The sequence below is a fragment of the Eptesicus fuscus genome, chromosome 9 (genome assembly GCF_027574615.1).
Source record: "Eptesicus fuscus isolate TK198812 chromosome 9, DD_ASM_mEF_20220401, whole genome shotgun sequence".
NCBI lineage: Eukaryota > Metazoa > Chordata > Mammalia > Chiroptera > Vespertilionidae > Eptesicus > Eptesicus fuscus.
Genome location: NC_072481.1, coordinates 65345265 through 65372951, shown reverse-complemented (window position 1 = coordinate 65372951; position 27687 = coordinate 65345265). Strand labels below are relative to the sequence as shown.

Here is a 27687-nt window from a genome sequence, read left to right as displayed (position 1 = left end):
GTAGGAGTTTTCTCTTTGTGGGTTTTGGATGGTAAAATATTCAATCTGTTCCACAAGCAGAAATCAGAGTGAAAAATAATTTTACACAAATATGGTACACACATGCATGTGTGTGTGTGTGTGTGAGAGAGAGAGAGAGAGAGAGAGAGAGAGAGAGAGAGAAAGAGAGAGAGAGAGAGATTCTTCTAAAAAAGGTAAGGGGAAACAAAGGCTCAGCATTATCTTGTATTATCCTATAGAGAGTAGAAGGCCCAACACTGAATGCAAGAGGAGAAAAGACTTAGAAAGTAAAAGGTAGAGAATGATTATTTTTAGTATAAATTCCAAGTTTTCAGTTTTTTTCCTCTAAGAAAAAAAAATTGAGAAGAATGTCCCAAATGCCAAGACCATTTAATAGCAGAATTACAACTGACGATAAATGCAGCACTTTTTAAAGCTTGTCCTTTCTCTGTTATTAACTTTGTTCTTTCAGTTGTGCCAGAGAAAGCACAAGAGATAGAAATTGGCAGAAATATGGGTCTGAAGAACAGAAATTCAACTCAAATGAAAATACCGTGAAAACCTCTATTTAAAAAAAGACTTTTGTTTAATGGCACAACTCTCATCATCAAGAAAAGGTTTATTTGAATGAAAAGTAACATTTAGGACAGTCTATTATCTAATCATTAGTAATTCCGGGCACGTCTAGACTATTTTCTATTTCCAAAGTGGTTTGCAATCATTAGTTAATCCACTCAGCATGCTTAGTCTAAATTGTGTTATATGCATATAATAGATAAGGACGGTTGTTGGTGAGAGGCAGCAGGACACGGCGGGCTGAGGCCTGGACTGGTAACTCTGAGGATGGGAGATCTCCTCCTCACCACCCGGTCTGTCTGCAGGAGGAGCCAGCCCCGTACCGCAGGCCTTCAAAACAAGGATTCAGCTTGTTTAAAAAATAAATACATATGTTATATAAAATATCCTTTTCCAATTACTGTTGGGAGACCGGGAGTTTTAATATTCCATTAAGTCTCTCAGGCATCAGGTGGGCCCAGCCTCCCTTTTTCCCACAGGTAAAATTCATTTGAAGGAGCCAGCCTCTCGGTAAACATCTCCATGGAGGGCAGCACAGCGGTTAATAAGGGTCCAGGTAGATGCTAACCAATGTCCTTTTCAATGCGAGGAAACCGTCTGGAGGGTTTAAATGCATTGGAACAAATCTTTTCTTTTTGGCCACCAATAATACGAGTCTATATTGTTATCTGAGGTTTGCCAACTTCAATTTTCCTCTTGATAAGAAGAATGTGCTAAGCAAAATGTTGCTTTTAAATGTTCTCGTGCACTTTTTCTCCAAGATGAGCCAATGCTTGTGCCCAGCAGAGCTTGTCCACATCATGCCTGGATGACAACCGCAGAGCATTCTTTTATTTTCATCTGTTTGCTCCCGCCCTATCCAAACACATTAATATGTGGTTCACATAATGTATTCCATATGTTTAATTAGCCATTACATGAAATGTAGGAAGGTGTGGCTTTCTAAATGCATTCTCCATTTTCTCCCAGTTTCCTGACTTTTAACTCACATTTTCTGGTGTTTTCTTTTGAGGGGGGAGAGGATCATTCATTTGTTTTTAATTCTTTTCACAATAAAGCATCTGTCCAGAGTAAACTTATCTAACTGCTTCAAGTTTTATATTTTCTTCAGATAATAAGAGTTTAGTTTGGTCTATTGACAGATTAGACTAATTTTGCCCCATTTTGCACAATGTGTATAGTGCAGTCATTGCTCAATAAATGGATACACTTAATAAAATGTTACTTACATAAACTTGCATTAAGGAACTCCCTTTTATAATGTTTCTGGATTTTTAAATTATATTTAAATGTCCACAATTTCTCAATTTCTCCCTAAATAGTTTGCTTGGTAAGATTTTAATTTACTGAATGATATCTTATATGTCCTATATCTTTTTAAAAATATTTATTTAGTTTTTTATTTTATTTTTTTCCTTCACCACATCCTGTATCTTGATGTTAAAAAAAAAAAAAAAAGGTTAGCACTAATGGATTACCAGTAACAAGGGTCCCGGAATGCCCCCACAGAGCACATGGCCAGCTGTGGGGTGACTCACTGTGGCGTCACTGGGAGAGATTGTGAAGCCCAGAGCTGTGATGATGGTGCCAGTTCATGCCTTTTCAGTGAGAAAGCATTCAGGTTCCACAGAGTGTTAATCTGGCCACAAAATGGGAGACGGCTAAGTCTGCCTGGAATGTCTGGCTGCTGGTTGGCAGACGCAGCCCTTTCTTCACCTTGGATCCGCTGGGCTAAGGATGCTTTCATAGTAATTTTCCAATGTCTTCCTTGATCAGTAGACTGCAGCATTTTATCATTTTGTAGATTTTGTTTTCTTCATGGGTTATTACTTCCACTGAACTGCACTTAACATCTATTAGCTTAGGTCTCCAGAAGATCAAAGTCCCTCTGTATCTGATTATTCTGCTCTTTGCAATTTGTGTCTCCCCCACTCTTTCCTCCCCCCCGCCCCGCCCCACCAAACCAGGAGCCTTGCACGTTTACAGATTTGGTTTCAGTGTCTTCCTCTGAATCTTTTATGGACATAAAAGCCTCATAAAGAGGACATTGTGCCTCTAGAAAGAATATGAGAGAAAAAAGTGAAGACAGCAATCGTAATTCTTGTATTATTTCTATCTCAATATGTATCTTTTAAAACTCATGTTTAATTTTTTTTTTCTTTTTGAAACATGGATGAGGGAGGGAAGGAGGCCTGGAAGTTGGGAGGCAGGGAGGAATAAGTGCTAATGTCATAGAATTAGGCCAATATATAGAAGCTACATTCCTCTTGAGATGTATTTTCTTTTCTAAGTCATTCACTCTACTCCATTCCTTTTCTTCTGTCCCGTCTCCCCACATGTTGGTTAACATTTGTTGTCTGTTTTTGAGAACCTGTCCACAGGGCCAACATTCCATTCATTATATGGTTTACTATTAACCTTAATGACTAGGTTCTAATGGAGGACTTTATTCCTTTCTTAACCTCTACTAATTAATAATGTTTCTCTAAATTTGGTCTCACAGCTATGATCTACCAAAGATCCTCCCTCAAATATACACTCTGGCTCAACAATAGACCAAAGCTGGCCCGATCGAGGCATTTGCACTAGTCCTGGAAGGAATATTTTTAGAATCTACATTAGAGGCCCAGTACACATCTATCAGCAGACATAAAGTGGGTGCTTGTGAGTTGAGACAGGTATTAAAAACTTAAACTACATCTGGCAGCTGAAAAAAATTAACTCTAAGGAGATTTGAATTTGAATTTGAAGAGATTATTGAAATAAACATCAGGAGGTTTTTTTGTTTCCTTCCCCCACCCCCAGGATATCTCCTCGTCACAAACACTCAACACTATTCTCCGTGGAAAATAAAAGAAACCAAAGCAAGAGAGAGAGAAAAAGTGGGAGCTAGATCATGCCTTTTTCAAAGAGACTGTGAGTGCAGATCAAGATCACGTGGGGACCTTGTGAAGGTGAAGGTTCTGATCCAGTAGGTCGGAGGTGGGACCTGAGAGTTTAAAATACTCCCAAGGGATTTAGATGCTGCTGACCCTGACCTGGGACCACACTTTAGCAAAGAGTTAGAGCATTTCTCGGTGCTTCAGCGCTAGTCTGACTCTACAGAAGGCCCCTCTACCTAGCACCAGGGACCATCTCCTTGTGAAACATTGGTCTCTGAGGAGGGATATGAGGGGCCCTCGAGCAATGGTTCTCAGACTTTCCTGTGTTTTACAACCCTCCAAGAACTTTAAAAAACTCCAATGCTCTTATCCATATCCCATATCAATGAAATCAGAATCTAGGACTAGTAGACAGGTATCAGTAGTTTTAAAAATTCCCCAGGTGACTCCAATGTGTAGCCAAGTGTGAGAACCAATGACTTAAAAAAATAATACTAACTAGAATAATAATAACAGCCGACATGTGGTGGCCACTTCTATACAAGTACCAGGCAATCAATATATACTTTTTTTTTTCATTGAGTCATCAATGAAAAATATGATCAGATCAGGAAACTGAGGAAGAGATTATGTAACTCACCCCCAGACAAGTAGCTGATAGAGCTGATATTAGAAGACAAAAATGCAATGTCATCTGGGAGAAAGCATAAGATAGAGGGTAGGACTTGCTAGTTAATCACAGTGGTGTGAAACCAAGGTTTTCCTTTCTTTGTATTTTTTATTTTTAACCAACGGTTGGTAGGGCCACCTTTAAAAGGTAATCCCCCTCTCTTGCTGCACCTCCAACCTCAAAGACTCATGCCTGCCTTCCTGAATCATTGCCTTTTTTCCCTCCAGGCATGTCTGAGGCACTAGACCCTGGAGCTGAAGCTAACTGCCTTCAATTGCTGGCTTCTGGGCCCACTTGACTCCAGGTAGTTTTCACTTCTTTCATTTCAGGTTCCTTTGGCCTCTCTTGCCTCTAGCTGAGCAGCAGGGGGAGCTACAGCCACCAGGAAAAACAGCCAGTAAAACTGCCCCTAGATAGGTAAGACTTTAATGTTCATTTCCAAAAAGAAAAAAGAAAAAAAATTCTAGCAGCTCTTCATCCTAAAGCTAAAGCCTACTGCCCTAAACCCCAGAGGCCAGGCAAACAGCCTGTCTGGGAGTGCCTACAGCAGAAAAAATCAGAGGGTCCCTGAGACCACTGAGAAGGCTAGTAGTGGGTACAATACTAGTAGTAGAGTCAAGATCACCAACCAGTCCAGAAAGGAGCCATAAATAAGCAATTACATCTTCCTGAATGATGTTCATCACTCAAAAATATTCAGCCACTATAATAAAATGTGTACAATATAGACAAGCTTTAAAAAACAACAACAAACAAACAAAAACTGACAAATGACTTGAATAAAACTTTTTGTACCAATCCTCAGTTTTCTAGACTTTAAATGGGTATATATCAGGGCAAATACATGTTCATTTAACTCAGATGTACCTATTAGAAGACATAGGGTTGAGTTGAGGAGTCAGGAATTCTCAAGATAACACTATCATGTCCTAAGAATGTGAGGGACATTTGAAGACTCCTAGAGGGAGGACATTCTCCCTAAGTTCACTACAGATCTGGGTACCAATTAACCCTGAACCATAGATTCACAGAGGCTCATTCCCTCACCTGAGAGGCTTTTCAAAATTGCTGTGGCTCAGACCCTTAGATGGTGAAGTTCTCAGAGAAGACCAGGGCATGTTACTGCGACCACATTAATTTGTCTACGTAGGACTGAAGCAGTATACCAGCTCATTTCATAAGAGACCTCTATTTACCCAACTATACTGAACTGTGCCCCCACTTCATCCTCCTTCTGCAACCCTGCTACAGGAAATCAGCAGGGGAAAGGAATGACTATCCGATACCCTGTTCCAGTCACAAGGAGAATACCTTTAGAATTCCTGTTCTACCTTTGCTTCTGGTGTTTCTGTCGTTTCTGGCAAGAATTGAAGGAGAGTGGAATCAGGCCTTTTGTGTTAAACAGATTTGGGTAATCATGATGCCAGGGGCCTTGAAACTGTCACCATGAGTTGATGAAGCTCTTGAACAATTGATATGTAAACTTCATCCAGGGCATCGTGGTGCCTCTGTGATGGATTTTTAGAGCATGATCTATATGGCTTTGAGTCCCTAGAGCAGAGTGATATGAAAATATATTCGGTGCTTATTAACTCAACTTTCACTTGCTGCATTGCTTACAAATGTGTCCTAATTGTGTGCGGGCTTGCTTCTCTTCTCCTGGATACACTCAATCTAGTAAAGGACCTGGACTATTGCATCACCAGCAGACAGATTAGTAGTGGCACAAATGCATGCAAAAATACACAGACAAGGCTTTGCTCTATAGTCAGAGCCTCCCTGGTAATTCTCCTGTGTCCTTGAAATTGAGTTGCCAGTTCACTTTCAGCAGCTAAGGAGTCTGCTTCTTCTCACTGAGCTCTGGCTGAGAGCCCCTGCCTTACCCTAGCATGTGAGAGTTACATGTTTCACCCTGCCCCACAGAATCTACCTGGGACCCTGAGCCAGGCCGGGGCATCTGAAAACACACACAATCTCCTCCTAGAGAAAACATTTCAGTTGAGGAAAGGCGAGGTGACAATCTAAGAAAGCTGACTTTTAAACAGGTTTTTGACATAATGGTGAGGTTTCAAAGGAAAGGTGATCTGTAGTTTGAGACACCAGCCACAGCGCAGTCCAAGCTTTCCATTTGAGGGATCAGAGGCCAAGGATCAGAGGGGTTGTGGGTGGGTGGTCAGACCAGGGAGCAGTCCCTCCTCTCTAGAATTAGAAATTGCAACTCTGCATGTTTAGTTTCCAGATTTGAAGAAAAAAATAGCGGTGGGCAGATTTTCACTAATGTCCTAATAGGCTGCCTGAAGCATATAAGCATGAACAATAAATCTTGTTAAATGATGACCTGAAAAGGAAAATTGAGACTTTGTTCCAATTTGATGGAGAAAACACACAAACAAGCTCTAACGTCTTATTATAAGCGGAGGGAGGCTTCCTTCAGAGAAGTGGTAGAGGATCAATGTGCATTGGATGGCCAACCAATGTGGGAATCAGGAACATATTCAACTGTACTGTCCCTTTACCCTTGTGTCCCCAAATGCTAGGTCAGCAACTCTCTCAAGGACATCACACAAATAAGCAATTTGATATTTCTTTCCTGGGCTGCATCTCTCCCCATCACACCCCACAATGAACAAGTGTGAAGGGTCAGAGATTAACTAAGCTTCTTCAGGAATTGGCTCCCATTTTTGTGGATATAGCTTTCTCCCTTTCCCTTCTCTGCTTGTGCTTTATATTTATTGCTAGGTCTACCTGCCAGATAAGAAATCAGATTTCCCTGTAATTCACTTTCTGGGATGGACCAGGTTTTCACAAATTTGGACCAAAGAAATTACTCAAAGCTCCCACCAAATTTGAAGCAATTTTCCAAGTGGGGGCTGCCTTTCCAGAGCCTCTGCTCCAGCCTGACCTTCGATGCTTTCCTTCCTGAGAAATGATCCACTCTCCTGCTTTTGATGGTGCTCTGCTTAGCAGGTGTGACAGATGCTGTTGATTTGCTCACTCAACACCTATTCCCACCCCCCTTCTCTCTTGCCCCCTTTCACTGTGGAAGCAGTAAAAGCTCCGCAGCGCTTTCCCACTCACTCTCCCAGCTTCCCTGGGATCTGGGCAGAGGATGGGGAGGTTGCTGTTCTGTTGGTGGGAATCCATGGCAGCTATGGCAGTGCTTCTGGGAAAGTGGTTTGCTTCCTGACAAATGGGAGGAATGAAGCCGGCACCAAACTTCTCACCTTTTTTCCTGCCAAATATACACATGACAATGGAAGGTATAGCCTCTATCCGGCTATAAGCAAATACTAAAGATATCAGAATGGGAATACAGAAGGAACTTAGGCTCTTGATGACTTGGTTGAGTTACTATAGCTCCATGAATCTTGTATGGATGTCTTGGATTGCTAATCTGTCAATTCCTTACGTTAATATACACATGCCAGAAATATCAAGTATAATGTTACTTACAGATTAATATGTCCCTCAATAGAATAAATAACATAAAAAACAAACCAAAATTAGCTCCCTACCAAAAAGTTCTATCCTACTGAGGTCCAAGCCCTGCATTAGGGGAAGTTATTTATATGTTGTCATATTCTTTTTTTATTTCTTTTTCTTTTTTGCCAGATAGGACAACTCAAGGCTGGGGACTTAAAGCAGCCTTACCAATGTCACAGAGTAAGCTGCTAAAAGCTGGGGAATAGAGCCAAGAGCTCTGCAATCCCCGGCGAGGCCCTCCTCTGCTTTGTCTCTCCCCCTCAACTGGGAAAATGTCAAAGGATTTATCAAAAACAGCCTGAAGCTAGATTAGGTATTTTAATACCCAAAGCACTTAATTACTAATACAGTTTAAGGTACATTAACCTAATTGGAAACTTTTCTGCATATGGCATAGGTTTTTGTTTTTCCCCCTGAAAAAAATTAATAGTATTTTTTTCCCAACTCTTCTACTAGCCAGGCTCATCTTTAAGTGCTGTTATTGGTTTTTAAAGTTAGAAAGAATATTACAGCCAAGAGCTGAATTAATGTTATTTTCTCCTATAAAAGAAGAACAAATAAAATAAAAATAATGAAATGAGAGGAAAAGGAAAGATAAAATTCTAGTGGTAATTGCAGAGCTCAAGGATTTAGCACACAGGGAAGCAGATAGGACACTGTCATCAGAACCCAGGAATCCTCCCTGGCTCCTCTTCTTCGCATCCCACATCCAATTGGTACCACATCCTGCTGTGTCTACCATTTCTCAACATCCCCCTACTGCTCCCTTGGGCCAGTCCCTCAACATTCTCCTCTGATTACTATGAGGGCCATCTAGTCAGTCTCTTGTCTGGTTCCAATCTGTTCCTGATGCTACAGTTGGAGAGACTTATAAAATGCAAATCAGACCTCTCAGTCCCCATCTTAAACCCTTCAGTGGTTCCCCATGGCCCTCAGGATAAGTCCAAACTTCTTGCTGGGACTTTAAATGCCCGTCATTTTCTGTTTTATGTCTAGTTCTCCAGTCTTACACTTGATGCGTCAGCCGTATCAAACTCTCTGCATTTCCCCAGACTGGTTATGCTTTTCCTCCCTTCTAAGCCGTTGCAGAAACTGATCACTGCTGTGAGCTCCCCTTTCCTACTCTTCCTTTCCCTTCTTCCCACCAGTTCCCAAGTTAATTTCAAATCATCTTCCACTGCCCAACACCTCTTTGTCTGGAATCCTCCCATGACCATCTTCTCCCCAGACTGGGGAAAGGGCCTCTCCAATGTGTTCCCATGGCAACCTGGTAAAAAACACACTGAGATAATGCTGGAATTATGAGCTTATATATCTGTCTCCCCCTGAGGCATCTTGAAACAGGGAATGTGTTTTGTTCACCTTTGCATCATTAGCACCTAGCACAGAGATTCTTATAATACAGACACTCAGTAAAAATAATAGTTGAATGAATGAAAGAACACTAAACTGACCCTGTACCAAAGGCCATACAAAAGATTAAGAAGCAGGTGGGCAGGGAGGATGACTTTAATGTTCTTGAAGGCACATAGAGATTGCTCACCCTGCACTTATGTAAGGAAAGCATAAGATCTGACACCCAACACACTGGGTTGCAGCTTGTTCTCAGTTAACAAAATCACCATGGAGAAAGCTGGCAGATCTAGAAGCTGACCCACACTGTCTGAGAAGGAATGGATGCGGGAGACTCTTATAGAACGTTACAAGCCTAATGGATGTTGAATGTGGGGAAAGGGGATTTTAGAATTCTAATTGTTCGTATCAAGTTTGGGCTCCTTTTTCTCCTTACCTCTTCTTTGCATCTCCATTACTTTTTATTGTTAATGCCATTACCCTAATATGTTAGCAACAAAATCATAAGTACATTCAGGTTCTACTTCTCCTTTTTAAGCCAGATAACTTCATAAATTATCCACACACAGATAACCTGTAGAAGCCAACACTGACATTTCATACTAGGACATTATGTATGAAGACACACTAAGTGGGGACTGGTGACATTTTTCTGCACTCTTCTAATGTACCTTGTTACCTCTAAGTAACAAAGTAATTCGCACCATCTGTACTGATGTTAACCTTCAGCCAGCACTAGCTTAATCACAATGGATGGCCTGTGTGGAAACACCACACCTCTTAGGACCTTCAGGATCACTGGCCTTTATTCATTATCTATATATATAACCCTAATATGCAAATAGACCAAACGGCAGAACAACTGAACAACCGGTTGCTATGATGTGCGTTGACCACCAGGGGGTGTGCACGGAACATGGAAGGAGTTGGCCACAGCGGGATGATGGTGGAGCAGGTGAGTGGGGGTGCCAGACCATGGCGGGGCACTGGTCGCTGTCATCGGGGCGAACCTCTGGTGGTTACTGAAAATTCTTTGCTCTTGGGCACCGCAATCCTGCTGGGCACCCGCACCTGCTGCCTGCGCCCGGTGTCCGTCCTGATCCCTTTGCACCATCAGCTGGTGCAAGCAGTGGCTGCTGGCCCTGATCACCTCTCAGGGCTTCTCCACCACCCTGTGCTCCTGAGGGGTTGTTGGGGCAGCAGCCGCAGCTTGCACCCGCTGCTGGCACCGGCCCTAATTGCTCAATGCAGTCAGTGGGTGTGAGCAGGGCCGGCGCCATCAGCACATGGGAGTAGCAGTGGGAGCGGTGCTGCTGGCAGACAGGGGACCAGGTTTGTGGCGGGAGGAGCTAGGTGGGTGCGCGAAGGATGGGCCGAGACCTGCCTCTATACCCACCGCAGCCTCATGGCCCATAGTTCCTTTCAAGGTGCACAATTTTGTGCACTGGGCCCCTAGTATAAGTATAACAGCTGATTATGCCACCCTTGTTTCTTTCCACACCTGTGAGTACAGCAGCTTGTGGACCTGGTAGTCTATGGTGAACACACTTCTAAGTGGTTCACCTCAATGTCAGGAAAGATGTGCGTGGAACTTCCGAAGCAACAGGCCAACATCCTTTGAGAGGTCAATTATCTGGATGTGACTTCTGAGCATAAAGGTGGAATCCATATTAGAGTGAATTAATGAATACAAGACAGGCTGCATATGAGTTTGGGACAATCATCTTCTGCTCGTGTATAAATTGTCCCTCATGGCTCCTGATTTGTGTTCCCACAGCCAACTTGGCACAGGAATTGTGGTTGTGCAGGGGTAGTCGTCTGCAAATATCCCCAAAGACTGAGACATAACTAAAGGAATGTGCAGAGCCTTTAAAAGCAATGCAAAAGCAAAACAGCAACAGAAGTGCCATCTCCAGCAAAGTCCTCTTCCAGGAGCTTTGTGAGATCTTGCATCTCATTTGGTCAATAAGCATTTGTTGAGAGTTTAATGCAAATAGGACGTGACACGGTGTGTGTGGACACTGCACAATCCCTAGCTTTAAGGAGCTGTCCCTCTAATGTGGGTGGTAAGAAATTCATCCAATAAACTCATATATTGAGTGAAAAAAATTGCATCAGTGAAACAAACAAATATAAAGAGAGTTAGAAAAAAGGGGAATCACCAACCATGATTTCCTAGAAGGTTTTCTGAAAGCTCAGCCAGTTGATCTGACCTTGCTGGAGTGACAGGCTAATCTCAGAGACTCATCTCCTCCCTGCCCTTATCATACTCTCCCCACCCTCCATATGCTTAGGACTTAGGTCTAAACTGCTGTCATATTGAAATATCACCTTATAGACACTAAAGAATATGTAAAAATAATAACCAAGTTTTACTAACTTACCTAATGAAATTTGGGATCTCTGGGCATTCCCCTATCTTTTCTTTTCCTGTGGACACAAACAGTACTATTCTCGCTCCACTCTCACCTGAGGTAAAGTCTCAGTCCTTTCTCACATGACACTTTCCTGTTAACCTTAAAACAGGAAAGGATTGTATTTGCAAAGGACGCCCGGGTACACGATGTTTCTTCTAACAGACACTGTGTAATACTTTCACACGCAAAATATAAATCAGTAATATCCACATTATAAACATTGATCAACCCAATTGTAGTTCTTTTCCCTATAGTTTCTCTCTTTTCTTAGCCATATGGTGTTTGTTATCTTCTGTCTGCTTTCTTTTTAATACCTTTAAACATTTTTAAAAAGCTAGAAAATTCTTTGTACCCAAATCATAAGACTTTGTTCTTCCTCCTTAGCTCAGAACAAGGCCTCATAAAACCTGGTCAGCATGTGAGCCCTCCCTCTCTTCAAATCACTTCTCACCTTCCCCTTTTACTCCTCAGATTACGTCTAACTACTTCAAAAATTGTGCCCCATCGCAGAGGATTTTAACTTTTTGAATCTTGCGTGTGTGTGTGTGTGTGTGTGTGTGTGTGTGTGTGTGCAAGAGAGAGAGAGGAAAGAGAGAGAGAGAAGAGGAGGGGAGGGAAAGAGGAGGGGAGGGGAGGGAAGGGGAGGGGAGAGGGGAGACAGGAGCTTATGGCCCACGATTTTACTTTTTATTGTTAATATTTTAATCAGGATGTAGGAAAGGTTAACAGGGTGCCAGAGGAAGGATAGGAAGCTATTGCTTTTTGGCAGTCTAGTGCAAATTGGCTTTCTTCTAAGCTCATCACAGCAGGAATATATATATATATGGAGAGAGAGAGAGAGAGAGAGAGAGAGAGAGAGAGAGAGAGAGAGAGAGAGAGAGAAACAGTGATGTGGGAGTGAAACATTGATCAGCTGCCTCCTTCATGTCCCCTACCAGGGATCAGGCCTGCAATCCAGACATGTGCCCTGACCTAGAATTGAACCAGCAACATTATGTGCCCAGGATGATGCTCAGCCAAGTAAGCCACACCAGCCAGAGCAACAGTAGAATTCTAAAAGTGTCTTTCCTACCACTTTCACTCATGAATGCTTACATGTTGGACACATATTCACACACATACGCTCATGCTCACACACATGCATATACATACATATGCAAACTATCTTGACTTAGGGATGAAAGTTGAACTGGAATCAATGGTAAAATCCCTTACTGTTGTTGACAGTTATGGGAACTAAGGAGAAGCACTAAAGCAGCAAAACCTATCTGTTAAGAATATTCCCTTTGTTGATCCTTATCTACTTGATTTCTTAATTTCTTCTTCTTTAAAAGAGGACTAACAATAATGCCTACTCACAGGTCACACTAATTAATGTCTGTGAAACTGAGAACAGAGAACAGGGCTTGCACATTGTGAGTGCTGTACAGGTGTTTAGTAAATGGGTAAAATAAACATGTAAATCCAGCGCCCCACACATGGTGTCTCCTCTACATGTGTTGAGGAATAAACTCTTCTGAGTTATTGCTTTCAAAACTCCCTCTACCCACCTTAGAGGAGCAATAAGTTCAAGGTTCTTTTCATGAACAGTTGTTGGGTAGCACTACCTCCCCATTTACCACCTTCTCCATGGGTGTAGTTATTAAAAACCTCTATAGAAATACTTATATTGAAGCAAGTATAGCCTACAACCACCTCTCCATCCTGAAGTTGGGTTAAGGCTTGAATAAGTCCATCCTACAAAAGTGTAAAGACACCAGCTTTTTTTCCTAAAGCCAAGTGTGTTTCAAACTCTATTGATAGTGACCTACAGTAAGGAAAACGTTTTCTATCATGGCCCAGTACACAGGCATGCATGTTTATGGCTGAAATGAAAGCTTCCTAAAGCAATACTGCTGGCTATCTACAACACACTTGGATACTTTTTCTTCTATTTCATTTTTTTTTTTTAAAGACACCGTGTTTTTATTTTATTTTATTTTTAAATATATTTTATTGGTTTTTTACAGAGAGGAAGGGAGAGGGATAGAGAGTTAGAAACATCGATGAGAGAGAAACATCCATCAGCTGCCTCCTGCACGCCCCCCACTGGGGATGTGCCCACCACCAAGGTACATGCCCTTGACCAGAATCGAACCCGGGACCCTTCAGTCCGCAGGCCGACACTCTACCCACTGAGCCACACCGGTCAGGGCCTACTTCATATTTTAAAAATACTGTTTATGACTATTAAATATATTTCACCACCCACCAATGGGTTATGATCTGAAGTTTGACAAACAGCAAATCAGACCAAAAGTATCTTTAGCAATGGGCTAATAATAAAGCATAGAATCATATGAAAGACTCTAAAAGTTGTCTAATGGAAGAAAGATGACTATTAATTTGGGTCTGTGTACCTATGTTTCATTCTCCTTGAGAATTTAAATTGCAAAGATAAATCTCAGCTTCAGGTGTTATTGTTTTTTGTTTGTTTGTTTGTTTGTTTTTTGTTTTGTTTTAATGCCTTTGACTCATAGAATAGAAGTAATGGCACCCCGGGCAGCATTCTGGGACACACAGGTTTCTCTAGGACAAACAGCTATACTGAGGATTAGCCAGTTGAACTCTGAATGGGCATATAATTGAGTGTGGTGGAGACTGGGATATCAACTACTTCTCTTCAGTACTGCTCATGATTTGCAAAAATTTGAAATACACTGACACTTTAAAATCTGTGAGCTTTTTTGACAACTGATATCAAAATAATTTAATATTCACTTACTGGACAAGTTGCCATGGTCTGGTTTCCTATATAAATAACGTCAGTAATGCCTTACTTTTAGTACTTGACAACTTATAAAGTGTTTTAATACATATTTTCTCAACCTCATAATAAACCTGTGAGGTATTTTCATACATTGCATTTATAACTAATGTCATTTAAGACTTACTTGTTCCTATTTTCATCATAAAGATGGATCATTTTGAAAGATATTGTTGGCTCATAGCAAGAGAGTGTAATGCAGAAAAAACCCCACCAGATTTGATCTCAAAGACAAGAGTTAAAATTCACGGTGTGCTAAGAATCAGGTATGTAGAGCAGCTTAAGTGAAAGCTTGATGTGGTGAAAAGTAATGTGAACTTGAGTGTCAGACAGAGCTAGATTCAAATTTTGGCTTTAACACAAGCTGTGTCAACTTGAGCAAGTGGTGTAGACTCTCAGAACTTTAGTTTCTTCATCAGTAAGACAGGTATTATAATGAAACATCACTGGCCAATTAAAACTTCCACATAATTGTTACACCATTTCTGTTTCCTACTGTCTCTTATATTTTCTATACTAGAGGCCTGGTGCATGACATTTGTGCACTGGAGGGGGGTCCCTCAGCCTGGCCTGCACACTCTCGCAGTCCGGAACCCCTCGCTCCTTACCGCCTGCCTGCTGGCTGCTCCTTACCAATCAGCTGGCTGCTCCTTGGCGCTGTCGAGGAGGTGGTAGAGGCTCCCGCCACCTCTGCTGCACTCACCAGCCATGAGCCCTGCTTCTGGCTGAGCTGCACTCCCCATGTGAGAGTGCACTGACCACCAGGGGGCAGCTTCTGCATTGAGCGTCTGCCCCCTGATGGTCAGTGTGCATCATAGAGACCAGTTGTTCTGGTAGTTCTGCATTAAGGTCACTGAGGCTTTTATTATACAGATAAGTGCCAATTTTAAAAAGTAAATCTAGCCCCGGCCTGAGTTGTTCAATGGTTAGAACATCAGCCCATGCACAGAAGGGTTGTAGGTTCAATTCCTGGTCAAGGGCACACACCTAAGTTGCAGAATTGATCCCTGGCCTTGGTCAGGGTGCATATGGGAGGCAAGCACTCAATGTTTCTCTCTCTCCCCCTTCCTCCCTCCTTTCTATTATCTCTAAAAATCAATGGAATAAATAACCTCAGGTAAGGATTAAATAAAAGTAGATCTAAGTCACTAAGTCACTGTCCTACTTAAAAACCTTCTGTGGTTTTCCATTGTCTTTCAAAGAGACCGAAATCTTTGCCTGGGCCTACAATGCCCACATGATATGGTCCTTGCCCATCATTCCAGCCTTACTTCATACCACTTCCTTTCCTCGGTCACAAACATTTAGCTAATACTAGTCTTCATTGAATTCTTTGTAGCTCCAGACATTTTTCTGTTTTTTGTTCATTGCTATTTTTTCTGCCTGAAATAATCATCTCATCATGACCCTAATTCCACTCCTTCGAGTCCTTTAGGTTTCGATGTAAATGTCACTACATTGAGGAAGACTTCATAAACTCCTAAACTACATCAGGTCTTCATGTTTTATGCCATCATGGTCTTTAGAGCCCACACATGTAATTAAATAATTGTTTGTGTAACAATTTGTGTAATATGGGCTTCTCCCACTGGAGTTTAAATTCCAGGAGGACAAGAACTATGACTTTTTTGTTCATGGCAGTTACTTCAGCATATGGTTTCTGCAGTTACAGTTTTTTTCACTTTAATCCCTGTAGCTGGGTAATTTTGAAAAGTTACTTCCCTTCTCTGTGCCGCCCTTCTCTGTAATGTGAAGAATACTAATAGTGTTTACCCAATAGAGTTACATGAAGATAAAATAAAAACACATAAAATGCTATAGTCTAGTGCTCCACACAGAATAATAGATACTAGTTATTGTAGGTGATAAATGTTGATTGAATTAACAAATAGATGTTAGTACCATTCTTCCTCCAGTATTGAGAGAATACCTCAAGGGAAGTTATCATAAAAAATATTGAAGGAAATGTTGAGTAGACAAAGTTACAAGGGAAAGACATGGAAGTTTGTGATTATCTAAATAGCCAACTCCTAATCTGGTCACTGGTCATTTCCGAGGGTGATGAACCTGTGGCTTCTTACCACTGAGAGTAAATTCTGATCATTGGGAAGGGAATGAAACATGTGGTGAGTTGAGGGTTTGGGTCCAGATCATGGTGTGGATAGCAAGGGGAAATGGCACACTGTGTGCATAGGCATCCCAAGCCACTAGAGCTTGATGAAGGCTGCCAATCAGGACTTGGAACAGAAGTATTAGAAGACCTGGGGCTCAGAAGACCATGAAAGACTGGAACTAGGAAGTAGGAAGAACAAGAAGTAGAGGTAGTGAAAACTCCTAATCTCTAGCAGGAACCATAAAAAAGAAAGAAGCTCCTCATTATGAAAAGCACAGAATGAAAGATGAAACCAGTTTAGTCTGTGTTAACCAAAGACATCACTTTGCATCGTGAACTAGTAGAAAATGTGTGCAGAAGTTAAAAAAAAAAAGCCTTTCCCTGGTATGAAGATGCACTGAGCTTGTTTGGTAAACTGATATGGATAGGGTTTGACAGCAGCATTCATTGGGGGTTTGAGCTGAAGATCATGAAAGATCATAGCTCATCAAGGCAACATGGGGAAGCGAAGGTGGAGCTGAAGAATTGGCAGTAGGAACTGAATGTAGATAACAGCTTTAAGGAGGCAGATGCTTAAATAAATAATTTAAAAAATAATATATTTTTATTGATTTCAGAGAGAAAGGGAGAGGGAGAGACAGAGAGAAACATCAATGATGACAGAGAATCATTGATTGGCTGCCTTCTGCACACCCCATACTGGGGATTGCAACCTGGGCATGTGCCCTTGACCAGAATTGAACCCTGAACCCTATAGTCCGCAGGCCAAGGCTCTATCCATTAAGTCAAACCAGCTAGGGCAAATAAATATTTTTTAAAAGTCAGTTGAGAATACTTAAGAGATCAAGAAAAGAGGTAATTGATGTTCAAGATTCAAGGTAAAACTTCACATATTCACTTCAAACTGAGACTATAACAGAGGTATAAACATGACAGTTTTGGATCTGGTATGATTCCTATGCACTCTCTCCAATCAAATCTTCCTACTTGGCTATTAATTTCACGTCTCTATCAAAACCCCACATTGGGGACTTGATTTCTCAAATGCAGAATACCATTTGGAAGCCAGGAAGGAAGGAGTTAAATAAGCATGGTTGTGGCACAGCTGGGAGTCATTAACAATTAAGTTTTTGGACAGAAACCCAACAGGAAGCTGACAAGGGGCTGCAGAGACACAATAGCCTCTAAAGAGTAAAAACTTGATTCAGAAATGAATGAGCTGCCTTTACCAGTGAACCTTCAGCAAAACCTAAATTCTCTAATTAAGAATGAAGAGCAGATATTGGTTAAGAGTTTATATTATGCTTAGCCATAAATCAGCATTCTTAATAAGGAAGATAATGAGTAAGTTAATAAATTCTAGACAATATTTTTTAGAACTACATAAGATACGGAAGTGGTCCTGTCTTGATTTTAAAATCATAATTGGTGAGCCAACATTAGGTACCTTAATGCCTTCCGCCATTTGTCTTTTGGTTCTGTTTTTTATTTTTGATGATACGAAGTTTAATTTTAAAGATAGAGTAGTAAATCTAGTACTGTACAATGATCTCAGAGAGTTCCAAGGTCCCTTTACAGTTTACTTTGCCCCTGCCTCTGATCCCCTCACATGAAAGATCCCATCTTCTTACTGATTACTCTTGTGTCTCTCTATCCCACCAAGATCCATATCAGACCTTCATGGTTTCTTAATATCCTTTGATGAAACTCAATTCATAACAAACTTGCAGAAATTTATGGATCACTTTATTGTCTCCCACCAATATTCTGTGAGAATCTTCTGAAAAACTTTAGCTAGTCCTCATTTCTTTCCTCTACTATTTGTAGTCCTCAAAGATATGTTTCATCTCTATCATACCTGTTCACTTTGGCACATTATTTCATATTGTCTTTGAACTATTTGATTATCTAATATATAAAGTACTACCTTCTACTAAAGATTGCAAACAACTTGACAGGAGGAACATGTGTAATGATTCATTTTTATCTTCTATACTTCTTTATACAGTATTATATACACATTAAAATTAAAGGGTAATGAGTCCTTTCAAAACTGAACTGAGCACTTCCACATAATTGAAATTGCCCATGCTGCTTCAGAAGGCAGTAGGTAGAGAGGAACAAAAGAATATACTGATATATTAAATAGTAGGCTTGGCTAAAAAGCCTTCTCTGCATGAGACCCTTGAGGAGCATATAATATAAAAAGTCAAATGGAAGAGTATACACCCAACATAATTTGTACTTTTTACATAAGACTTTAGACAAAATGAATACAAGAATGAGAACCATTTCCTTACTTGATCACCATCACTACTGGCTAGCAAAACACCTGACACAATAGAGGAACTTAATCATGTGTTAAATTGAATGACTGATTCAATGAAAAGAATCAATGAAAATATTAGTAATTGGCTGAATTAACCAGAAATATTTCTTAGGTGATTTGGGAAAATATTAATTTAATAATGGGAAGGAATATAATTTGAAGCTTCATAAAGGAATGTCATACTCAGGCAAAAGTTATGGCCTAAGAAGTAATAGGGAAGAGAAGATAGTAAAACACTTTTTTTTTAAGAGAGAGGGCTAAGGGATGGTGTGAGAAGGTTGATCATAAGCCACAGAGAGTTGTGAACACTGGAGAAGTGAATATGAAAAAATCTTGAGGTAGGGAACTTGGTGGAGTCAGAAATTTGAGAGGCCATCAGGAATTGTTGCAATTAGAAAAAATTAACCCAAACAGATTATTTGGATAGTCTATCAGGAACAGAAAGATATGGAAAAAGGGGCAGGGTCTTGCTTTGGCTAAATGTTATTAAGGAGTATAATTTTCTGAGACCTACTCACACAGACTTCTGTGATGTTACACTCAAGCTCATATGTCCCTGTAGAACTTGGAAGGCATTTTACTGCCTTCATTTGGAAAGTGGAGCCATTGACCTCAAATCCTAGGAATGTGTTACTTTGTTCTCTTATTAATAATAATGAATTTTTACAGAGCTAGCAATATACAAATGCAAGAGGCCTGGACTGAGTTGAAAGTGCTCTGAGAAATGGCTGGTCCAAATGATGATTGTCCTTAGAAATCTGTGCCAATGAGACCAGCTTCTAATCAGCCCAACAAAGTCATCTGATCAGTCCTCAAACTGAAAAATCATTGAAAAGTTTAGACAGACTCCCTGATGATTAAGTTGTGTCAAGAGCAGAATTCTAGATAAGAAGCCACATTTCACTGACACCAAGAATCACCTTCATCCTTTACCTCTTTGAAATGCCAGGTGGAATGCTGTAAGCAGACACAGAGGAGGATGGAGCTGTGCTAGGTGACTATCAACTTATGATCAATGCTCAAGATATTCTGGAAGAGGTGTAAGTAATGCCAATACACATGACTTTTGTGATAAGGTGTTTCCTTTTTTGAGTGATAGCCCCAAATTTTAACAGAGTCTTTGACTAGAAAAAAATACAACCTCACATCTCTATCAGTTTTGATTCATATTCATTTTCCTGTATAAATGTGACACACATTTGTCAAGGAAAAAATATTTCATAGAAGCATCTTTTTAATGCTGTAGGTAAAAATTGCCTGTGCTTTCTAATTAGAGCCTATAAAAAGCCAGTTCCCACGTGCATGAAGGCTCCCTAGGGTTACCAATAGCAGGCCTCGTAGGAATGTTGGGAAATTCAGGCAGAATCTTTGGGGCCAATCTCGTGCCATCTGCTCAGTATCCTCAAAAATGTTATACCAGAAGGCAGTTCTTCGAGTTCTTAAGCAATTTTTTCCTTGACTCAGTGTGGCTGATAAAAATAACCTACATATTTTGAATCACAATCTCATGCACACTTTCCTAAAAAAATTGGGCAAAAGTTTGTCAGTCTCTCTAGTCTCACTCATTGTCTGTCTCACAAACTGTGCTTAGCCCTAAGAATCACTCTCCTACTGACTGTATATTGAGAGATGTTGTCATCTTGTTAAAGAGTGCCAAGTGGATGTCTCTCTTTGATCACTTGCCCTCTGTTTCTGTGGACTTAGAGTTGGAGCAGCCTCTATTGTTTGAGTGATTAGTCCCTATCTGGTGAACAGAGGAGCTCTTGCTACCAGGGTGAGAGGAACGTCCTTAATTATTTATTATCTATTTTCTATAAACCCTACTCAAATGTAGAAGGAGGCAAGTAGAAACCAAGAGGATATCTTAAGATTCCAAATGTTTTCTCTGAAAAGAACATATTCTTTATCAAGGCCTGAGAAAGTGTCCTTTTCCCTTTTTTCTTCAGCATATGAAATATTTACTTGCTGGGCCGTCTCTGAAATAACCATTTTCCATAAAGCTATAACAGCCCAGCCCATCAGTGTGCTAGTTAATTAAGTGTGACCTAAACCAACTTGACTTGAGCTCTGCATTAAATGCACAAAACCCATTTGAGCTGACCAGCAGCAGAAGTGGTACTCAGAGAAATTGGAAAGGATTTCTCCCAAATGCTTTCTACTTACTTACAGCACTCAAGTAATGGTTGAAGATTAGCATATGACATGACAGATTACATTAAGTCATGTCTTGCCAGTGCTTTATGACAGCACTATCACATTAGCTTCTTAGCACTGGCACATCGAGGCATGCAAATGTTTTCAGACCCTCTTATTCAAATCTACAAGCTGACATGGCAGCCTTGATATGATTATTAGTCATTTGAGAGACTTTAATTCACGTCATCAGATAACAGGTTCTGCTAAAAGGTTAGAGAAACTGTCTGTTTTTAATGAGGCTCTCAAAAAAGACCCTCAAAAACCCTATTACACAGCAAGAGCTTGGTTTGACTTTATTGACAAGATGCACCCCTTCCAAGAATGAACTTGAGTGGAATAACTAAATAGGCATCCAGACATTGGAAATATTGTCCTTTATTTTAGGGAAGACCATCTTGGTTGATTGTAGTTTTCTCCTCCCTCACTGTATTGCCTCCAGCCCATTCCAATTTGACTATGGCCTTCAGTATACAGTGTGGATGACCCTCAGATATTTTTAGAATCTGACATCCAATATGAGTCTAATAGGCATAAAGATAATTATTCCTAGAACATTCGTTACAGTTTGGGCATATGCACTGCCGTAGCTCACAGTAATGGGTTAATGGTATCTGGCCAAGCATGGCATGACTAAGTGGTAATGTGATTGAAGATCATTGGAGTTTGTAATCCGTAGTCTGTTTGCTGTAAATCGGTTTTGTAGTCAAATGTTTTGTTTTATAATGCAGTGATCTGCACTTGGACCCTCATAGAAACCCTCTTTTCAAAATGCTTCCACATAGATCAATGGAGTTTGGCACCAATGATGATCTTGTTAGAATGAAGGAAGATGGCATTAAGGAAATGAGCTGGTGTGCTGGGATGAGCAGAGAGGCAGGGAGAGACCTCTGCAGGTGAAAAAGGTGTTTGATGAAGGAGGAACGAGAAACACACACACACACACACACACACAGACACACACACACACACACACACACACACACACACATTTCCTGAAACCTGGGAAAGTGAATACAAATTCACTCTTCCCTTACTTTCCTTTTAAATTGTTAAGGTCCAAAGCAGTGAATACCAAAAACCACCGCTGGAAAGCATCTAAGGAGCAGACAATGAGTGTTGAGCAGTCTCTGGAGCTGTTGTTTTAAAAACTATGCAGTGAACTTATCCACTCAGATTCTGGAGGAAAGAAAAATGTAGTTTCTAAGAAAATATTCAAAATTATTGGAGTTGGAGTTGAGTTCATTTATTGCTATACCCAGGTGGAAAATATACATTTCCTTAACTGAATTACAAATTTAATATTCTTCATCTTGCCATTTTCTCTAACTTTCTCTTCCCTGTTTCTCTTCAATTCAACAGCTGCTTTTTGAGATCTTCTTGTATATGCTCTAGCTCTGTCCTTCCTTGGAGTTTTTTGTTAAATAACCTAAATTATAATGTGCTTTCTAAAGTTATCTTGGCTGGAAAAGGTAAGCTACCAAATATGGAAACTATAAAGGAGCATTGATAAACTGTAATGCAAACAAGCGACGATTTAACTAAGAGCTGCTCTAAAAAATGGTTTGAAGAGAGCAAAGCAATAAAAAAAAGGCATTACATTTTATAAAGCAGTCTGTTCTCTCCCTTCCTCCTTCCATCACCCTCTTTTGCCCAATTTGCACCCTTACTGCACCAGCCTGTGACCATGAAACTTCACTCGACCAGACCAAGCTTCAGTGCACTCTGCATGTTTGACAGAAGATGGCTCTATGGAGAATTTCAAAGGCCATCAGAAAACGCTGCTGATCTTCCCCTGCTCACCCACTGCTTCCTGCCACGCTGGCCCTCAAAGGAAGATCTGGGTGGATATTTCAGTTGTGCAAGCATGTTGTGTCTGCCCTGCCATAGATTCTGTCCAGTGCTAGAAACTCAAGCCAAGTATACAGTGTTTGTCCTTCATTGCCCTTCTCCAGTCAAAATTGACCGCCTTTTCAATTTCAACCTCACTATTAAAAAAAAAAAAATCTTCCATTCCTCTTTTCAGTGATTTACTCATGAAAATAACTAGATCTCAAGTTCCAAGGATGGTAGTAGTGACTTATTCATCTCTGTATGCCCATACCTCACACCAGTGCCTGAAGTATGGCATGTGATCAGTACGTGTTTAGTGATTAAATGATTGAGTAAATAGAGAAATAAGTTTGGAAACTATCATAACCCTACAGGGAGCTGTTTTCTCATTCCTGGTTGTATTTTCCTTTGCCCCTCCTAGCAAAATGGTGTTTCTCTATTGATGGCCTCTTCTGCCTGCCTGTGTTCCTCACCACAGGCATGTGTGTGTGTGTGTGTGTGTGTGTGTGTGTGTGTGTGTGTGTCTGTGTTCCATATCACAGATTAGGAATTTAGTAATTTTTGACTCATAGACACTTGCCGTAGATTATACTAAAATTATGAGCAATGTACAGCAACTCTTGGTGCTCTAATCGCCTCTGCTTCCTTGGCATGGCAGCCACCACTGGAACTTGGATCTGATCACCTGCACAAACTTCCCTTTGATACTGGTACCAGATCCTCCCAATATTTTTTTAAATAAAGGACTTAACAAATGTTCTGAGTATGTTCTTGGCTCACCTGCTTGTTCTATGGGCCTCAGAGACCAAATCCTAGCTCTTTGGTCTCCAAAACATATAAAGAGTACACAAATAATTAAAGGGAATATCACTTGGATGCCAACATTTAACATCCCCCCAAATTTGTACTGGCTTAAGCCAATTTCCAAGCACAGTGTTCTCTCATTTCTATTCCTCTCCATTTCAGGGTTTTAAAAGAAAACAAACATCTGCATGCATAGATTAGAGCCCTCCCATAAACACATGTTCCTATCAAAACCAATCAAAATGGAAAAAAGAAAGAACAGAATATTACACATTTTTTTTAGACCTGATGTCTGATTTTCATTAGGTTTAACCTTATTTCTTTTAGATCCCAGGCAGAGACCCAATATTTATTTTCCTGGCTGGGCCCTGTTCTTGCCAATATTTCACTCTGGCTCCTGGAGGCCTTTCTAAGGAGTTCAAGGCTCTCACACTCCCTTTTCTTTCTTGCTGCCCTTGGAGAGACACATTTGTCACGTGCATCCTTCGTTTCATCTCAGAGTTAATTCCAAGCCCTTTCTTTCCTCCCATTCACTACTTCTTAATTTCTCCCTTTCTTATTGGATTTATGACTGAATACTTTAATTTATTCATCAGACAATGTCTTTGTAGCTCGCTTTTTCTAGTAATTTACACTGGACCATATGCTTTCTGCTGCTGCCTCCTATTATATTGATCTGTAAAGCTTCTGGGGGCAATGATTAGCATGAAAGAAGCTCTGCAAATGAAAGTTATATTGTATCCTATTTGTTCTCTTTTGAACAAAATATAATTCAGAGTTCTTCAAGTGGTATCATATTTTTTTTAATTCTGGCAGGGTTTTGTATGATTTCAGTTATATATATATATATATATATATATATATGGTTTATATATGTTTACATGTGGAGCAAAGGTAGGTTTGTAGCTGTTTGTATAGAAAATATGAAAATAATTAAGAAATAATAATACAGGAATAAACTCTTCTAAGTACGTGTTTCATGTACTCACAACAGTAAACTTACTTTTGTCCTACCTTGTGTGTGTGTGTGTGTGTGTTGTGTGTGTGTATATATATATATATATATATATATATATATATATATATATATATATATATATCTTTTATGACATTAAAGACAAAACATTATATTTTAAAATGCACATGGATTTGAAATTAATATAATCCTCCGATGAAGTTCAATAGCTGTATTTTGTAGACCATGCTGATTCACAAAGTCAAAATTTCTCCTAAAATTCCATATAAAAGGAGCTGAAACCACATAGCATAATGGCTAATGCTTGTGTGCAGAAAGTATTCTCTGTTAGATCGTTCAGATCCATTTGCATAGGCCAAATGAGATGATATATTTGTTAACTGTAAAGATGGTACAAATACCAACATAGAAATTATAACACACTCTAGGGGTACTCACCTCCCTGAGTTCTGATTTATTCATGCATAAAACAAAAGTAACATCAATACCTACCCTTAGCAATGTCCTGAGCAACACAGGAGGAAATGTGTGCAAATAAACTTTATAAATAGAAAAGGTTTACAAAATATTGATAAATATCATTTAAGAAATAAAATGTAACATTCATATTCTTTGTTCTCTGTTCATATTCTTTGTTCTTCAGGTTTCATGGGGAATAAGGCATGTTTATTTGAATTTCATAAGCAAAGCCTTGGCTAGAGTTATCTGTGCTAACTAGTAACATGATATGTCAACTTAAAGATATCAGTGAACCAGAATTATTCAGTGCCACTATTTCGAAATAAGATCTTAAAATTTGTGCCTTATCAATTCTCAACAAAATGATATAATCCTACCTAATAAAAGGGTAATATGCAAATAACCATCACTCTGCTACGCCCACGATTGGGCCAGCGGGAGGATGGGGGGTGGGACTCGGGGTGGCCTATCAGGCCTTTGAGAAGATCAAGATGGCAGCGCCCAGTCCTCTTAGTTCCGGGGTTCCCTGGGAAGATCGCCACCCTGGGGAGGTGAGGCTGGCTGCCCAGCAGCTCCCAGGGGTCCCTGGGGAGATCAGCAACCCAGGGGGCATGGTCAGGCCGGCCCAGCTGCTCCCGGGGGTCCCTGGGGAGATCGCCGCCTGGGGGGACATAGCCAGGCCGACCAGCCGCTCCCGGAGATCCTGGAAAGATTGGCAACCAAGGGGCATGGCCGGGCCAGCCCAGCCGTTCCCGGGGATCCCTGGGAACATTGCATGCATGGGGTTGCTGAGACCCAGACCAGGCCTCATAGCTTTGAGGAGACCTAGGGCAGGGATCTGCCTCATCTGCAGAGAGACAGAGGTTCTGCAGTGCCCCCAAGATGTGGGTGGGCCAGCCAGGGATCAAGGGGCATGGAAGGACTCCTGGCAGAGGGGCAAGGACCTTCACCCCTGAGGCGGGGGTTGAGGGGTGGTACCACCTCAGGGGAGGGGTGCTGCACTGCAGGGTACTGGACTGACTGATGTGATTCAGAGAAGCTCCCAGTGCTAATGGGCCTCGCTCAGGTGGCCTTCACACTTCAGAGGCAGTGACTCCTGCTCCTGCCTTGACCCAAAAGCAAGCCTGCGGTGCCCTGCCCCATGGCAGAGCATGCCTAGGCAGTGAGTGCGAAGCCTTCCACCTGCTCCGGAGAAGCGGGGACAGTAAAGAATGGGGGGCAGGGGATGGGGAGAGGAAAGAATGTGGAGCATCCGCAATGAAGAGGTGCTCGAGAAAGAGGCTCAGAAGCCTGACTGGATGGTTTGTTCTGTTTGCTGGGCGACTGCCCCTTAGGAAGTGCAAAGAGCATGGCTCTGAGGGCTTCCTGTGTGCTCTGAGGGCTTCCTGTGTGCTGAGTCAAGTTCCACAGCCAACTGGAATTGGCCTCAGTTTCCTGGTCTGTAAAATGGATGAAGTGTGTCCCAGTGCCTTCACTGAGCTTTGATGGCCAATTGAGATACTATATAAAGAAAATGAGGGAAGAAGTGAGAAAGAAAAGGAAGGATGAGCAACACAAAAGAAAGACTGAAAGGAACCTGTAAACCCATTGTCACTTAAATAGGGAATATAGTCAATAGTGTTGTAATGATGGTATGATGCCAGGTGGGTACTAGAAATATCGGGGAACACTTTGTAAAGTATATTATTGTCTAACCACTATTCTATAACTAATATAAAACCTGAAACCAATACAAAATAATGTTGAATGTAAAGAAATGAAAATTGGAGTGAAATTTTTATAAATTTCAAAGTTTAAATAAAAGCTGTAAAGGAAGGAAGGGGAGAATAAAAATAGTGTTTTTCATTTTACCACTTCATTAAAAAAAACAGTTGTCTTTATATGGTGCTTTTATACTTTTCTAAGTCATCTCATTTTAATTTCTGGGCAACTTAAAGACAAGATAATTATTCCCTCCACTATTCAAAGAAAGGAAATCTTGGTGTCTGGTCCTAATGATTCAATCATCAAGCCCTTATTGTAAAGCAGGGTTAGTAAAATCTTCTGTGCAGGGTCATATCTATACTAATAAAAGCCTTGGGGGTAATCAGGCCAGCAGGGGAGGGTATTTGGGGGCAATCAGGCCTTCAGAGGAGCAGTTAGGGGACAATCAGGCAGGTAGGTGAGCGATTAGGAGCCAGTGGTCCCAGATTGTGAGAGGGATGTCCAACTGCAGGTTTAGGCCCGATTCCACAGGGATCGGGCCTAAACCTAAAGTTGGACATCCCCCGAGGGGTCCTATATTAGAGAGTGTGCAAGCTGGGCTGAGGGACACCCTCCCCAGTGCATGAATTTCGTGCACCGGGCCTCTAGTAATCAATAAGTAGTCATACAACCCCTAAGTTGTTTTTATGGGGCATGGCACATTGAATGCTGGGGATTTTGCATCTCCATGTAATTTTAGGAATTAACCCTAAGCCCAATTCATAAATCTGAGGATCAACTTCCTCAGATTAGAGGATCCAGCAACAATAAGCCCAGCTAAGAAGGTTGAAACACAGTTTAACTTGACTTCTGCCACCAGCTCTCAACATTACCTCAAGCGCTTTCCTCTCTGAGTCTATGAAAGAATGGAACCGGATCAGGGGATTGCAAAGTCTTTATCAACAGAACCCTGACTACAAATGCCATGCTTATGAAAGCCCATTTATGAAACAGATACAGATGGAACTGTTGGACTTGAAATAGGGGTGAGGGTGTCTAAATCCCTGCTCACATGAGCTCTGCTCATCCTATAGCATGTCAACATCCTGC

The 27687-nt window shown here is 40.9% G+C and overlaps 2 long non-coding RNA genes across 2 annotated transcripts in view; both read left to right on the top strand.

Annotated features, from left to right (window-relative positions):
- Nucleotides 1-27687, top strand: part of LOC114228441 (uncharacterized) — a 62847-nt gene that overhangs the window by 16732 nt on the left and 18428 nt on the right. The gene's annotated exons all lie outside the window — the stretch shown is intronic.
- On the top strand, nt 3403-22714 carry LOC129150237 (uncharacterized). Its single transcript, XR_008556966.1, has 3 exons — nt 3403-3492; nt 4356-4432; nt 22501-22714. It is a non-coding gene; the product is annotated as an uncharacterized LOC129150237 (long non-coding RNA).